The sequence below is a fragment of the Protopterus annectens genome, chromosome 4.part0 (genome assembly GCF_019279795.1).
Source record: "Protopterus annectens isolate FY-2018-M chromosome 4.part0, PAN1.0, whole genome shotgun sequence".
Taxonomy (NCBI): domain Eukaryota; kingdom Metazoa; phylum Chordata; order Ceratodontiformes; family Protopteridae; genus Protopterus; species Protopterus annectens.
Window position 1 is genome coordinate 1699825800 of NC_056733.1, and position 16265 is coordinate 1699842064.

The following is a 16265-nucleotide window of genomic DNA, read 5'->3' on the forward strand; positions in this document are numbered from 1 at the left end:
AGGGTGCAATCATAGTGAATCTGGTCCTCACTAATATGTGAGAGTGCTGCACACCCCATACTGTAATGTTTTCTTTGGTAAGGTCAGACCAAAAAATGGTCTCCTTTGAAGTAAAGATAAAACGGGATTACCTCAGCCAATCCTGGAATATTCAGGAACTACTCTAAGGCTAACTTTGTACAATTAATAGATAACCTGGCAAAATTTCAAGCCCCCATAAACCCTAAGAACAATGCTGCCTACGCAGAACTGTTCACAGAAACCCTATACAAGCATGTTAATAGCTGCATAGAGGCAGCTGTACCCACCAGGCATAAGTACAGAACAAGCTCAAAAAACAAGTCACCCTGGTGAAATCACAACATCAATAGGCTGTATAACAGAAGGAAGAACATCATGGCAGAAATAGGAGATACAACACCCAGTAAAATAAAAGCACTCTCATCAAACTAAACAAACAACTCAGAGGACAGCTAAAGCCTACCAAAGCCAAATTTGAGGTAACTTTGGCCTCTCAGGCCAAAGACAACCATAAGGCATTCTTTAGCTGTGTCAGCAGCATTAAAGGAAATACACAATTGTGTGCAGAGCTCACTATTAATGGAGCCACCTACACTGAGCCAGACATTAAAGCAAACCTACGGGCTGACAAATTCAGCTCCAAGTTTACCCACCTCTCCTCAACCTTCCCTCAGGAAATACCATAAACTATAATTCCACTTGCTATCACTAGGGAACAGGTCCTTAATGCTCTCTCTAAGACCAAGGACACTACATCAAAGATCCCAGGCAATATCCCAGGATGCCTTCTAAATAGCATGAAACATGACCTATCAGGCCATCTGCAATTGCTGTTTAACTGTAGCCTCCAAACAGGCTTCATGCCACATGAATGGAGAACAGTAACAGTCATCCTTCTGCACAAAGGTGGACCATCTATAGACCCTGAAAACTACAGATCCATAAGTCTCACTAATCTCATATGCAAAGCCATAGAAAGAATTATCATGGAAATGATCAATAATGACAGAGGAAACCTGCAGACACTGGATCCAACCCAACTGGGTTTCGTCAAGGGCAGGTCAAGCCTACGTAACCTGATGGACTTCTTTGAGAAGGTCACCAAAGCAATGGATGGGGGCAAAATGGTTCACACTGCCTACCTTGACCTGGCCAAGGCATTTGACACAATACCCCACATGGGTATTGTTGACAAACTCAGGAAGTTAGGTACAAACACTTATGTCACCCAGTGGATAGCCAGCTGGTTGACAGACAAGACTCAGGAAGTTAGAATTCAGGAGTCTACCTCTACAAAAGAGACCGGTCACAAGTGGAGTCCATCAGGGTTCAGTCCTGGGACTACTCCTTTTGGGTATTTACCTCTCTGAAGTCAAGGCCAATATCAATGGCCTCTGGCTGACTAAATTTGCAGATGACTGCTAATTAAGAGCTGTCGTTGAATCACCCACTAACACAAATTTTCACCAGGAAGGGCTGACACAGACAAACAACTGGTGTCAGAGCCATGGATTAAAATGAAATGCCAAGAAATGCATAATAGTATCCTCCGGGAAGTCATCTACCCCTGGTAGCTACCATATTGACAACACACCCCTAAGAGTTGACCCAGTAGTCAGGGGCTTGGAGACACACATAGAAAGTAATCTAGATTTTGACCATCACGTGTCTACCATAGTGAAGAAATTATTCTATGATGTGCAACTTATAAACAAAGGTATGGCATCTAGGTCCAAGGATGTCATTGTTCCACTGTATTTGGCATTCATCAGACCTATCATTGAGTTCATTGCCCCTTTTGGTGTTTGCCTATCCAAAAACTGGAATGTCCACAGAGGTTCTTCACTAAAAGAATACAGAGCATAAATATGATGTCCTATGCAGACCACCTCAAGGCGCTACCATGTGTTCTGCATCCTACAGGCTGTTAAGGGGAGAGCTATGCCTCACATACAAGGCATTGTCAGACCCCACTCTGATGGACCTCCTGCATATCCACAAAACAAACAGTAACAGAATTAGCTGTTCTAAAGACTTAAACCTTGTCTGTGATATAACTAGGACCTGCTGAAGAGACAGGTATGTATCCCAGAGACTACCTATTCACTGGAATACCTTCCCATCCATGTGAAGCAGAATTACTCCCTAACCCAATTCAAGTGTAGCTTGGACAATTGGATGGTGAACAGGAAATTCATCCCTGGTTTGGCACCTATGTCTCTAATGAACACAGGCAGCCTGTAAATTATTCATCTCGCATGCCCCTGTTTGTAAATCTTTGATCTCCCGAGCCCCTGCTTACAGTTATAAGGGTACCAGAACATATTAGATATTTGGGATGCATGGCTAGACTTAAAAAGGCCCTTGTGATCATTAGCCTAGTAAACACCTATGAACCTATGAGTGTACATAATGTATATAAGAATATTGCTTTTGTATGTTATTCAAAAGCACCATTCTCTCTCTCACACACACACACCACACACACACACACACACACACACACACACACACACACTCACACACACACACACACACACACACACACACACACTTATGTAGCTTCATTCATGCCCCTACAGACATGCACAATCATGTCTACATGCATACACATACTAACAACCCCCCCAAACCTTAAATCTTCCTGGACATACCAGCACCAAGAGAGCTACCATATGAGTGAATGGGTGACTCATCTTTTGATGGCGTTTACTTTTTCTTCCAGAAGTAAAATTTTACACTGCTGAGCAATTCTCTGAGTCACTCTGCAGTGCAAATAAGGAAGTGCTGCCATTTCCAGGGGAGAGCACATGACTAATTAGCATTTGCCCCTCCTCTGGCTTGGCGGCTTAGCTTGCAGCTCAACCAGCAAGACTGCCTCCACACTGAGGCTTCCACTAGCAGGAACCTCATTGGAAGGGCAGTCTAAGAACGGGAAAGGCTAACTATAAAGGGAAAATATAGGCATGTTAAGTCTTCCTCCTCACAGTAAGGATTTCTGAATCCCAACCTGTCTGTTTGAAATTTAAGTCTCCCGCTGTAAATGTGCTAATTTAAATGCTTTTGTTTCTTATTAACTCTGAAGTATATTTCAGTTCTCTTCTTGTCTTACATTTAGAGTGCTGACATTCATAATAATGTAGATACATAGCTAATCCCTTGTTCCCATCATTCAGCTAGACCTTTAATATGACAGTCACCTGCATATTGTATAAATACTTGCTCTCTTCAATATAATTTTTAAGTTGACTTTTAAAAATGTTCAAGCTTTCTGATTCCCTAATCCTAAGGGGGAATATTCCATGATCCTGGTATACTTTGGGCAATAAAACCATATCCTTTGTTTTTTAGTTCTGATCATTTTTGCTGTGAACAAAATCCCCCTTTTTCTCATTCCTACATCTTCTAATGAAAGACATAGCTCTTCTATTAACACTTCTTTTCTAGAAGCCCTAAATGCTGGGCACAATTTATCTCTTATTAATATATAAATAATGCAATAAAGAATTATATGTTCGTACTTTACATTTTTGATAAATTTAATTCTTTATCTCTTTTGTATAATTTCAAAAGTAAAATATCTGCCATGGATAATATGTGAAATGTTAAATTATACTCAATAACTTGTTTTATTAATGTTAGAAATAATACATTTAAGTCCTTTGGGTAACTTGACTCCACTGTACCAGATTAATTTAATCTTTATAATGTTTCTTACCTTAATGTCCTTTATATGGAACTTGAAAGAGAGATTGTCCCAATACCCTTAATCAATTTTACTACAAGTTCTTCACCATCCATTTCTAACCTTAATTATTTGTAGTATCCAAACTGCAAAGCCTTAATTTTCATATAATTAAACTTGAGACCTATTCCGGTTGAACATAAATGGATCTTATTTATTTTATTTGTATTTGTTTTCTGGGTTAGAGCACTGATCTCCTTAGGCCTTTTTCAGACTCAGTCCAGGAGTGGTTAGATACAAATTTAAATCACTGATATCTTTAAGATTTCTGATCTCATGTCTTTTTGCAGACACAAACTTTGCTGGATGTAGTCAAGCCAGGAAGCACAAGATTAAAAAATATAGGCCCCAGAATTGACACTTATGGGACTCCCTTATGAACAGGAAATCACCTAGAATTGTTGCCTTTATATTTAACACTATATATCTCATTCTGTTATCCAGTTTACTTTCCAACTCAAAACATGTGTACTTATATTTAATTGTTATAAATGTTCAATTATTTAATCATGATGTTAAGATTTGAAGACATTCAGGTAAATTACTAAACAAGTCTTCCCTTTTCTCTTAAAAAATTTAATTTCTCATAGAAATTTGATTGACATATAACTGTAGATCTACCTTTGATAAGTCCAAACAGTTTGTCCCTATTTCTAAACCATATTTATTTTCTCTGCTTCCATGTTGTAATAAGAATTTTTCAAAACATTTAAGAGTGACTGATGTCAGACTTATTGAGCTATAGCTTGACGATTGATGCCTGACATCATCCTTCAAAATGGGAACAGTGTGTAATTTCTCCCAATCATTTCAGACCATGACATGAAAGAAAGGTCTACTGAAGATTCCTAATAGAGGTAATATCAGGTAGTTTGATATATTTTGCACTAATTTCCTGGAATAGTATCCATTAAACAATTTCCTTTAACTTTGAACAAAGCATTCTTCACAACACCCAAAGAACTATAAGAACAGTCTACATCAGAACTAATACAAACATAAATTTAGTTTAAGTTCCTTCAGAAGGAAAAACCTGCAAAACAGTTATTAAATAATTATGTTATTGTCTTTTTATCAATCGCTACCTCTTTATTATGTGTGATAACTTCCTCACCATAATCTGATGATTTAGCAATGAAATACTTAAATCATTTTATTATTATCAGTGGTTTTAATTAAAAATTCCTCAAATGCTTGTTTTTAATACTCCATTCTCTTTTCAATCTTTTGGTTACACTAATTAAACATTTTATTATTTGCAATTAATATATACCAGTGCTTTTTTCCTTAAGCAGTCTTATTAAAAGTCTATTCCACCAAGGTTTATGAGACCGTCTACCCTTTTTATCACTTTGTTTTGTCTAAAGATGTCACACAAATATTACTGACTGTCAGCCGTCCACACTCCTACCCCAGGTTTTGACTTTTCATATTCCTGTTCGCACTCAATGTAAACCTTTGTTTAACTTGTTTGTATCATAAAAAAAATCTTATTTCCAGACAGGTAGAGAATAATTGTTGATCATCTTAAAATACACTAAGCTGTGGTATGATTTTCTGAGAGTAAATAGTGTTTGTTAACTCCTAGTAGATCCAGAATATTGTACCCCTTAGTGGCTTCCATTACCGGAGAAACATTTCATTCATATATCATATCTATGAAAGAAGATTCCATTTGTCAATTTTCCATTTAATATGCAATTAGTTGAAGTCACCCAAAATTAAATTCAGCATTCTCATATAAGAATGTTTTAACGTCTGCATAAAAGTAATATGTACCATTAAACTGGTATTCAATTTTCTATACAATATCATAATTTAAATTTTTCCCCATCTGGTAATGTTCTTTATTTTAGCACTCAAGAATTCCTCTTCTTCGTTTGTGTTGTCTTTTATACAAAGCAAAAAAAAAGAACAATCTAATTTCAGTTCATTTGTGAGCTTTTCTTTACATAAAGGCTTTACGCTTTGTGTACCCAGTTTGTAAAAGTTTCAGTATAACTGAGACATTAGGATGTTTTGCCTCTTAAAAGTATCATTACGCTTTGTATCTATCAAGCAAGTTCACAGGTAATACCATAACAACATATGAGTTTACTTTTCATCAGCTTTGAAAGATGCAAAATCTGTCAAACTATTTAAATGGAATAAGTTTTCATATCTGTGAGATTGTCACCATTTTTATATGAGTATTTGATATTTATATATATATATATATATATATATATATATATGTGTGTGTGTGTGTGTGTATATATATATATATATATATATATATATATATACACACACACACACACACACACACACACACACACACACACACACACACACACAGTAATATTTTAATGTCAAAAATATAAATTACTGGCAGGCAACAAAATTTCACATCAGGTAAGTTTCACGCCTTTAAAAATACTGTTCTATAATCTTTCAGACCACTTTAAGTGATCTTGCTTTGTTGTCTCTGAAAGCCTGCTGAGCTGATTATCAAATAGATACAGAGATTAGATGGAGAGAGAGATTAGATATACATCCATTCAGTAGTATTTTAGAAACTCCAATGCATTGCAAAAGGTGCTAATGTTGGCATACTGGGAGTCCCTGTAATAACAAGTGCCACAATGCCTTAGTAGATTGTAAGATTAAAGATGAAAGTGTTAAGAACCTTGCAACTGAAAGGGGAATGGGACTAGGGTAGATTGTTCATGAGACATTCATATGTAGCATGAGAGAAGTGTGTAGCAAGATACAAATCCAGGTCAACAAAAAAATATATAAGTAAAAGATTTTTAGGTAATGTGTCATTTTGGAAATGTTACGAAGTGGGGTTCAGGATTGTAAAGATAAAAAGTAAAGCATGTCTTAGTTTTTCAGATACCATGGTTAATACAAAGGTAGGAAGAAAAAAAAAAGAGAAAGAAAGTAGATGAAAAGCCAAACAAGCCATGAAATGAAGTCATCCACTCTATAGTGGTAACTTTGGGGATCGCGTCTATATTACATAATCAAACTTTTAAAAGTTCGAACGTCATATGGTCAACACCATATGATCGAACTTTCAAAAGTTTGAAAATGTAATAAAAAAAATAAACCAAAGAAAAAACCTACCTGAACCTGAACTGCGCCCCCATACCCCCACTCTTTAAATATACCAACTCCGAGATCACACTACAGTGCAGAAAAGGGAAATCTTCTCATTCTGCAGTGTACGGAGTTCTCCACTGAAACATTTGAACTTTTAAAAGTTCGATGATATGGTGTCGACCATATGACGTTCGAACTTTTAAGAGTTCGACAATGTGATATAGACTCTTAGGGACCTGCCATGTGGAAGTTGTAAGTAGTATACTGAGGGAAACAGAAAGAGAAAAAGAGAGGGAAAATGTGGAGAAACACTCATGGTGGAGCAGAGTGATTTGTAGATGTACTTCTGACTCCCCTAAGGAGGGAAGGGGGTCAATCAAAGGCATCAACTTTCAGGTATTAATGGCCATGGACCCTATTACAACTAGAATAAAAGTGGTTGCCATATCAGTAGTCAGATAAAGAAAAAAAGGACCGTTCAAGTGATGCAAAAATAAAATGCAAAATTAGTTGACAACCAGGATAGCATGGGGACTTTTCAGGGCCATCAGACCTATCAAATGACAGTGCATATCTGCTAGGCTGACTTAGATGAGACCAGTGCTGAGGAATTGGATGTCCCAACATAAAACATTGCACCTCTCATTGAAGGTGCATGAGTATCACTGGACAAAAGAGTGTCTTTAAGCATGAGACTAGGCATTATGGGTCCATTAAAATGTGACAGCCACCAACACAGAAAAAAGAAATAAACAGGCAAATAAATCTCCACCTAGTGTCTAAAACCAGTGATGTCTGTATGTGGATTATGTGAACCACCCTAAAACACATCTTCCCTGTGGATAAAAATCACCAAAATAGATACAAATGCTGAAAAGCCAGTCAGGATCTAAACAGTGGTGTGATGATCCTCCATGGCATAGGAGATCCCTAAGGAACAAGAAAACCTTCTACACTCAAGTGGAGTTCATACAGACTAGTGTGGCATGTAGCAGGAGTGGTGGCCCTGCTGACTCATTCATGTGGAAACTGATCAATCTGCACTCCAGGGGACCCCAGAGTCCATGATCAAATGCAAGGGTAAATTAAATTGATTTATAAGGGGGAATGATCCTAATTAAAATGTAAAGAAACTGGTAAAAAATAAGATACAGCTGCAGGAGTAGCAATCCATTGACTGCAAAAAGTGTAAAAAGCTAGGACAGTGCTAGAACAGCTAAGAGCTACAAAGTCCATCCAGGGAGTCCATACATAAGTTCGGCCAAATCAGGTGAGGAGTTAGGCATCTCAACCAGCAACACACTAAATAATGTATGATAGGATTTGGGTGTGACCAGCCAGGAAAATCAGTAGGAGAAAAAAAAAACATGAGGAACAAACTTCCATGTGGTATAGATGGCTACCAAGAGACATCAGTACACTTGAATCTAGTATAACATGAGTTTGCAAAGGATTGCAGGTCCCCAGTAAACAAAAATAAACATTAGTGGGAAAATGGAAAGGCAAACTGGGTTTAATCATCAGTGAATGGATTGACTGCTCTGTTCCAGTTGGGAGAATTTCTGGATAGAACCTGCCAATCAGAGCTAAGACCTAGTCAGCCAATCAGGAAGGTGAAAATCAGTGCAGATGTCCAGTAACCAACTTACAATGAAAACTGAACAGGAAAACTCAAAAAAATCTAATTAGTTGGCCACCCAGGAATAGTAAAATGGATGTCATATGAAACAAAGAGTATAGTAATAAAGGTAGCCTGCTGACTAAGTGAAGGCCGTTGACAATCTAATTGAGGGGGGGGTAAGTAGGGTATGTGAGGGAGAAAAAGTAGCACATCGCCAGCCCACCAAATGTGTATTATGACTGGGCAGGTGTAGTGCTGTAGAGGTGTTGGAGGCTAGCCAGTGTGCAGTTAGTTCAACAGCGGGTGCATGGATCTAAATGCAAGAACTGATGTTTTATGATGAGATTTGACCTTAACCCCAAGAGCTGCCTGAAGATTATGCCACTGCCTAGGACACTGGAGTGGTTGGTTGGATAGTCCAGCAAAAGATGGACTCAAAGAAGCATTCTAACATTACTGTGGTACTAAGGAAAAAGTGGAGAGTGTGACTGTATCACCCCCCCCCAACAGAGAAAGATGCAAACAATTGCTCCTCTACAGACTAGTCTGAGAGAAGACTAGATCAATGGTAGAGCTGCAGTTGTGAGCCACACAGGATAACTCTATCAGAATAGCCATCAATGTGGAAAATCAATAATCACTGAAATCATGGAGGAGTGGGAGATGGAATACCTATCTGAATAATGCTGCAACCAAAACCAGGGAAGAAAAATCCACTGCCAACAACACTGGCCACAGCCAAAATATAGAATCAAATCTGGAATTGTAATAACAGTGTATGGACCTAATCCCACACATCCTACTATCTGCCAGAGCAGAGTCATTCTGTAAGGATTCCCCGAAGTACACTTTTGAAAATTGGTGGGAAGGGTTGTTTGTATGTGGGAAGGAGTTACCCAGTAATTGTGCCTAGCATGTACCAGCCTTACAGATAAAGTGCTTTCTTTCCCCACAATAAAGACTTCATCAAACTGTATGGGTGCGGGAGATAAAAATCTCAGATTTGCTAATGTTAATACTTAAAATGACTGAGAGTGAGAGACATTTATTCAAACATTAGACCAAAAAGAAACAAGGCATATACAATGGTGAAGTACCGAACAAATACTATATATACTTGAACAGAACCAAAGCTAAAAAAATGGCCTTAATTAAAGAACAATCTTAATAGCAGGAAAAAAGTGAACAATGCACTAAAAGATAAATAAAAAATTGCAAGAGCTTAAACATAAGGAATGATCACTAAAGCCAATATAATTGGTTAATAAAAAGCCTGGCTACAATTAAATAATATCTTATTGGAGTATATAAAAAAGTGAGGTTGGAATATCATTCTATTCAGTGGTCATATCTAAGCTGGCTGTTTCTTGCATTGATGTGAAGTCCTGAAAACTTTTTTTATAATAACATCTGTGAAAGTTTTGTAAATTATGAGTGGCTCTTGACAGATATGGGCTCATTGAGACCAGGTGAGGTTTAGGTGGCTAGTAAAACCTGCCACTTCAGGTTGCTGTAGTGTTGAAACCCCTCTATCATGTGCATTACTGACTTGTCATAAGTGATAGAAGAGGTTGTGGGATTGCCTGTGGCTATTCTGTATCTCTGCATTGTATACATATGTGTATACACATACACACATACACATGCATAGAACCCAGAAGTACATAGTACTATGTATGAGCAAGTTTTCAGCTTGGAAAATTATGAAAGATGTCTCTGTCTAAAAAGTCTTTTTTCTGTATTACCATAGTATGTCTTATATGGTTCTGTAGGGATAGGGAACTACTTATGCAATTTAGCATCAGTAATACTGCCCCCTGGCCGCATACATGAAAAAAGTATGAAATATAAATTGTATCGGAGAAAGGCTAGGACTGTGGTAGTGAGGGTTGGAACTTTGAATGTTGGCAGGATGACTGGTATAGGGAGAGAGCTAGCTGATATGATGGACAGAAGGAAGGTTGGTATATTGTGTGTGCAAGAGACCAGATGGAAGGGGAGCAAGGCTAGGTGTATCGGAGGATGGTTCAAATTGTTTTATCATGGTGTGGATGGGAGGAGAAATGGCGTTGGAGTTATCCTGAAGGAACAGTATGCTAAGAGTGTTTTGGAGATGAAAAGAGTGTCGGATAGAGTGACATTTATGAAGCTGGAAATTGATGGTGTAATGATGAATGTTGTTAGTACACACGCTCCACAAGTTGGGTGTGCGATGGATGAGAAAGAAAATTTTAGAGTGAGTTGGATGAAGTAGTGATGACTGTACCCAAGGGTGAGAGAGTGGTGACTGGAGCAGATTTCAATGGGCATGTTGGTGAAGGGAACAGAGGGGGATGAGGAAGTGATGGGTAGATATGTTGTTAAGCAAAGGAATTCACAAGGTCAGATGGTAGTGGATTTTAGAAAAAGGATGGACATGGCTGTGCTGAATACATATTTTAACAAGAGGGAGGAGCATAGGGTGACATACAAGAGTGGAGGAAGATGCACACAGGTGGATTATATCTTATGTAGGAGGGCCAGTTTGAAAGAGATTGGAGACTGTAAAGTGGTGACTGGGGAAAGTGTAGTTAGGCAGCATAGGATGGTGGTTTGCATGTCAAAGTGCATCCCAGGTTGGCATGTTATAGAAGGTATTAGCATTATCACCTAACAGGCTGCATGGTAAGATGCATAATGGGAGCCATTGTCATCATCACCTTGAAGTGTGTCTAGTGGTGAGACATAATGGGAGTATTGGCACTCCCACTTGACAAGATGCTTGGAGTGATACATAATGGAAGTTATCATCACTACCGCAAAGCTCTTCCTACTGTTGTGACATGCAAAGAGTGATATTTGTGTCACCACTGGAAGAAATGCCTGGAGTGATATATAATGATTACCCTCATCTTTCTTCATTTTATTTTCTACTTAAAGCTGAGTAGTAAGGATTTTAAGCATCTAAGGAGTATCCCTCAAGCTTTCCGTATACTACTGTTGCAGTGATTAATTACACATAATATATTTTGATCTCTCCCCTAGTAAATAACATTTGGCAGGTTCATAGACTCTGTGAGCTCAGGGACAAGAATTATCCATCTGAGTGTTTGTGGTGTTAATCAACTGATAAGTCTGACAAACCTTGGGGTATACTACTGCTGCAATGTTGAACTACACACAATAAAAGTGGATCTGTTTCTATAGTAAGTAACATCACAGACAATGCAGACTTGGGAACAAAACTGTCCATCTGGTTGTTTATAATTTAAACATCTGAGGAGTCTCCTCCAAGCTTTGGATAAATTACACATGATACACATGGATCTCTTCCCCAGTAAACACCATAGACTTTGCAGACTAAAGGACAAGAATTATCCATCTGTGTATCTATGTAAGGATGTACTCTACTGTTTAGATTTACAATTGTTGTAAACTTCCTATCAAACAGAAAATATTTTCTTTGTAATCTTACCTTTGTAATCTCTATGCATTTTTCTTTCTATCTCCTCTATCATCTCTTTGTACATCCTAATTTGTTCAGCAGTTCTACTGTATCTTCTATTTGTTGCCAGTCTTTCATCTCCTAAAGTTGGTCAGTTGCTAATTGTTTTCACTGGAGACAATGTTGATCTCTTCTCTGTATTGTTTCCCTTTTACTCTCCCTTAGCTTTGTTCTTGCTGGTTTGGTCTGTCCTTATCTCATTTTATTTATCTCCTTCCTTATTCATTTGAAGTGCATTGACTTTCTGCTTCTCTTTATTGCTTCTACATTTTGTTCTATCTTTAACACTGTAGCGACTGCTGCATGCATCCTGTCCATGCCCATATACCCTGTTATTTATCTCTGTTAGACCTTTCTCTCCACACCATCTCAACCTCGTTCATCATTCTCCTTTCTACTACTAACTAGGAGTATAACCATTTTTTGCTTTTTTTCACAACTTTAATTATTATTCTTTTCTTTCCCCAGCCCTATCCCCAATTCCCATTTACCCTCTTATTCTTCCTTTATAACACACTCCTAAGGTTAACAGTAAGTCCACTTACATTTTACCTAGTCCTGCATCCTATTACAAAACGTCACATACCAAGCACCACACCACCTAGGTTATCCTGTCAACACTCATTATATTAATTAATCAAGTCAGCACAGGTAGCTGATTTTCTGTCAAAATCCTCTTCACTAAATTGTAGCACACCCTTTACTACATTCACACTATGCAGTTAAGTGCTTCCTTCTGAAAACCAAAATATGACTATACACAATTTCTACATTTAAAAACTGAGCATCAGTGCTAACTCACAATCCAGCACTAACTTACTATCCAGCACATTAGCTATATCACCTCCACACACATCTGGGTAGTAATTCTGTCTTACTATTTCTCAGTACTAACTCCTGTGCTGACTCTGAATACCTTTATCATACCTTCCACTCATTTGACTGTATTTTTTTTTAAATTCTCACCAAGTCATTCAGCATATTAACTATAGAATGTTATCTATACCAATAATCACCCGATCTTTTTCTCCTTTCACACAGCATTTCATGCTATCAGCTACTAGCATACCATCCTTAAAGCTCTCATCCCCTCTTCAGCTGCACCTCATCACTAACTACAATTCACTTCACATTATATCTCAGCTATATCATTCCCTGTGACTGCATTACTTAAGTGGGTAGATATCAATCCTACAAAGCCAAACACTAGTATTTCCACTCATCCCCACTTTATTGAAAACCTAATAATCCATTCTCCACTGTCCCTATAGTCTTTACCAGATGACAGTGTTCTGAGGATATTCATCTTAATATGGCCCCATCCACACTCATAGCACCTGTCCATCACCCACAGTCCAAAAACAAACATTAGTAAATAATTCAATGTCCAGAATACTTCAGGCATAAAATATATTAAGCCAAACATGCAAAATCTTTGTAAAATAAAGTAACCAAATTATATTCATAAGTAGCACATCACACCCCTAATATCCTTGCATACACAGAAACTTGTTAAAATTATCTATTAGAAGGAGAATATTCTACTACAAGGGTATAGTACCCCAAGGCTTGACCGCCAATCAAAGTATATTACAAATTCAGCCGTATCCACAAGATCCTTCTCTTTAGCAATTCTGAACTTCCAATTGTCCTTCTTCAAATTAACCCAAAGAAAGCAATGTGTATCATATTTCTATACATTCCCCCAAAATTATCCATGAACCGTTGAAGGTATCTTATCCTGGCTCACAAAAAGCATTTCCCATGAAACTACCACACTTGAAAACCTAAATATCAGCTGGATAAATGATCACATGCAACTCCATTGAGCTCACATTACCTGTATAAATATATCTAGTTGGTAAGTACACATGTCAGATTTAACAAGGCCACAAACACTTTCATAACTATGCACTGGATTCTTGTCTCTAATTCAGACAAAATCCAGGAAGCAGGTACCCTCCCTGATACTATAATTAATCATCACTGCACATACTCAATTAAACAATGCAGAACTGCCCTGCTTCTCCCCATTAAAGACTAGTTACCAACTTAATAAACTTTTATCCTGAATCTATAATATCCACCCTACAGCAATGTAACCATCACCAATTGACGTATATCTATTTAGACAAAGCAACTGAGATCTTTAACAAAGTTCTGCTAACCATTGTGAATGCACAAGGCACATTTAGAAGAAAAACAGCAAACCTGCATTTAGCCCCTTGATTTAGTAGGTCAACAAATCATCTAATGAAAAAAAGAGATATAGCATGGAAACAGTGACGAACAGATAAAACCTCTTTCAGCTTTCAAAACTACAAAAAAAAAATCCATGCAATCAACTCAAAAGCATAGTATGAGTCTGTTCAACAACAATTAAAAAACAGCTGCAGAGACTGAAGTCCACTTAAACCTACAAATGATCCTACCTTCACCCTAAAATTAGTCCTTTCAGCAACAATTAAAACCTGCTGCTGAGATTAAATCCAACTACACTAGCAGTAGAATATATTCCTGTAAATATATCAAGCTATAAGCAGAGGCACTTGTCTATCCTGCCTCCATACTCATTAACAGTCCTAAGTAATTCTATGTCTATATAATATAATGAGTAAAAAGGTCACACAGAAAAAAATTGGTTAAAAAACACAAAAAGAAAAATCTAGCCAAGCTACACCTTCCACTGTGTGATACTTTAAACCTCTTGTATCAGAGGTAACATGGGATATATGCAAATTACCCTTTAAGGATATCAGGTGTTTTATTTAGCTGGAACACCTGATATCCTTAAAGGGTAATTTGCATATATCCCATGTTGCCTCTGATATGAGAAGTTTAAGGTATCACACAGTGGAAAGTCTAGCTTGGCTAGATTTTTCTTTTTATATCCATATAATATGGAAACAAACTTTTATGGCACCCCTACACAAGGGAGGTACCTTGGCTGAATTAAGTAATTTCAGACCTACAGCTATTCACATATTCCAAAACACTGGAGTAGTGTAACGTCCAGTAATGGTGGTAAAATAGATATTGCAGCTCCCTCTCTCTCTCCCACATGAACTAGTAAACCAGACAATGGGGCAATATTGACGTAAGGTTTTCAGAAGCAAGTTTGTCATTTTTACTTGAAGAATTTGGAGAAGAGAAAAATAGCTGTAAACAAGTGAATGTCACATGCTAAAGGCAGAAAGTGGGTTCCAGAGAATGTTATATGGAAAAGAGTAGGGGTGGAGTCATTCTAGAGGCCGGAGCAAAGCCAGCACCTCTCCTGCAAGCTTAGAAAGCCTAAACCAAAGGTACAAAGGTCACACAGGCAAACTATTCGAAAGACTGCAGGCAATGGCAATGGTCAGTTTTGTCAGGACACTCCCATCCAGTTAAAATAATGAAAGCCAACTGTAGAGTCGAAGCTGAATGGCTGTGTATATAAGAAAAGGTTTGAGGAAGTGTAAGAAATACTTCTGCTGTATACAGAATCATTAAAAGAGATACTAAGTGACTTAAGGCAAGCACATATCCATATCACAGATAATCAAGTAAGGTTGGAACAACCTGAATTAAAAATAGTAGATGCTGAAAATATCACTCTAGAAAATCTCCAACTAGTATGTATAGTAGAAAGCAGAGAGGGAAGAGACATTGTGTTTTTTTTTATGGAATTACTAATGGATGGACAGACTTTTCAGCACAGAAGCTGGTAATTGAATATGCTCACTGCCTTTTCCTTTGAGGGCAATTACCAAACAGTAAGACAAATAGACATTGTGCTCTTTGCCATGTTTTGCTTGAAAGAGAGTTTGTTAAAACTCTGACCACCTGGAAAGAAGTTGTACTATGGGAATATGAGTGCATATGTTGAGCTTGGACAGCCAAGTGTTTAAAATTAATAATATTACACCCAGCTTTCTATAAAGTATTATTTCCACAGGTGCTAAGACATTCATAGACCTGGAGGAAGCACACAATATGATAACTGAATGGGAACAACCAAAGGAGTTGTCTGAAGGGTAGGGAGATGTAAGTCAAGAGACAGAGATAATGGCAAAGGACAAAATTTTAAGAAAATCACCAAATCCATTCCTACTATTCAGATCAAGCTTAATAAGAGATAAAAATATACCTTGCTAATAAAGAAAAAGATTGAATTGCTGTGGAAAAAGTAAAACTGTTATAGGCGTATGCAATATGAGTCTTAAGCAAACCTTGTATATTAATAGTACCACAAAAGGAAAGAAGTGACATGGCTTCATCACAAAATTGTGAATTGTGTAAGGATATAAGTGTAGCAAAGAAGATGACTA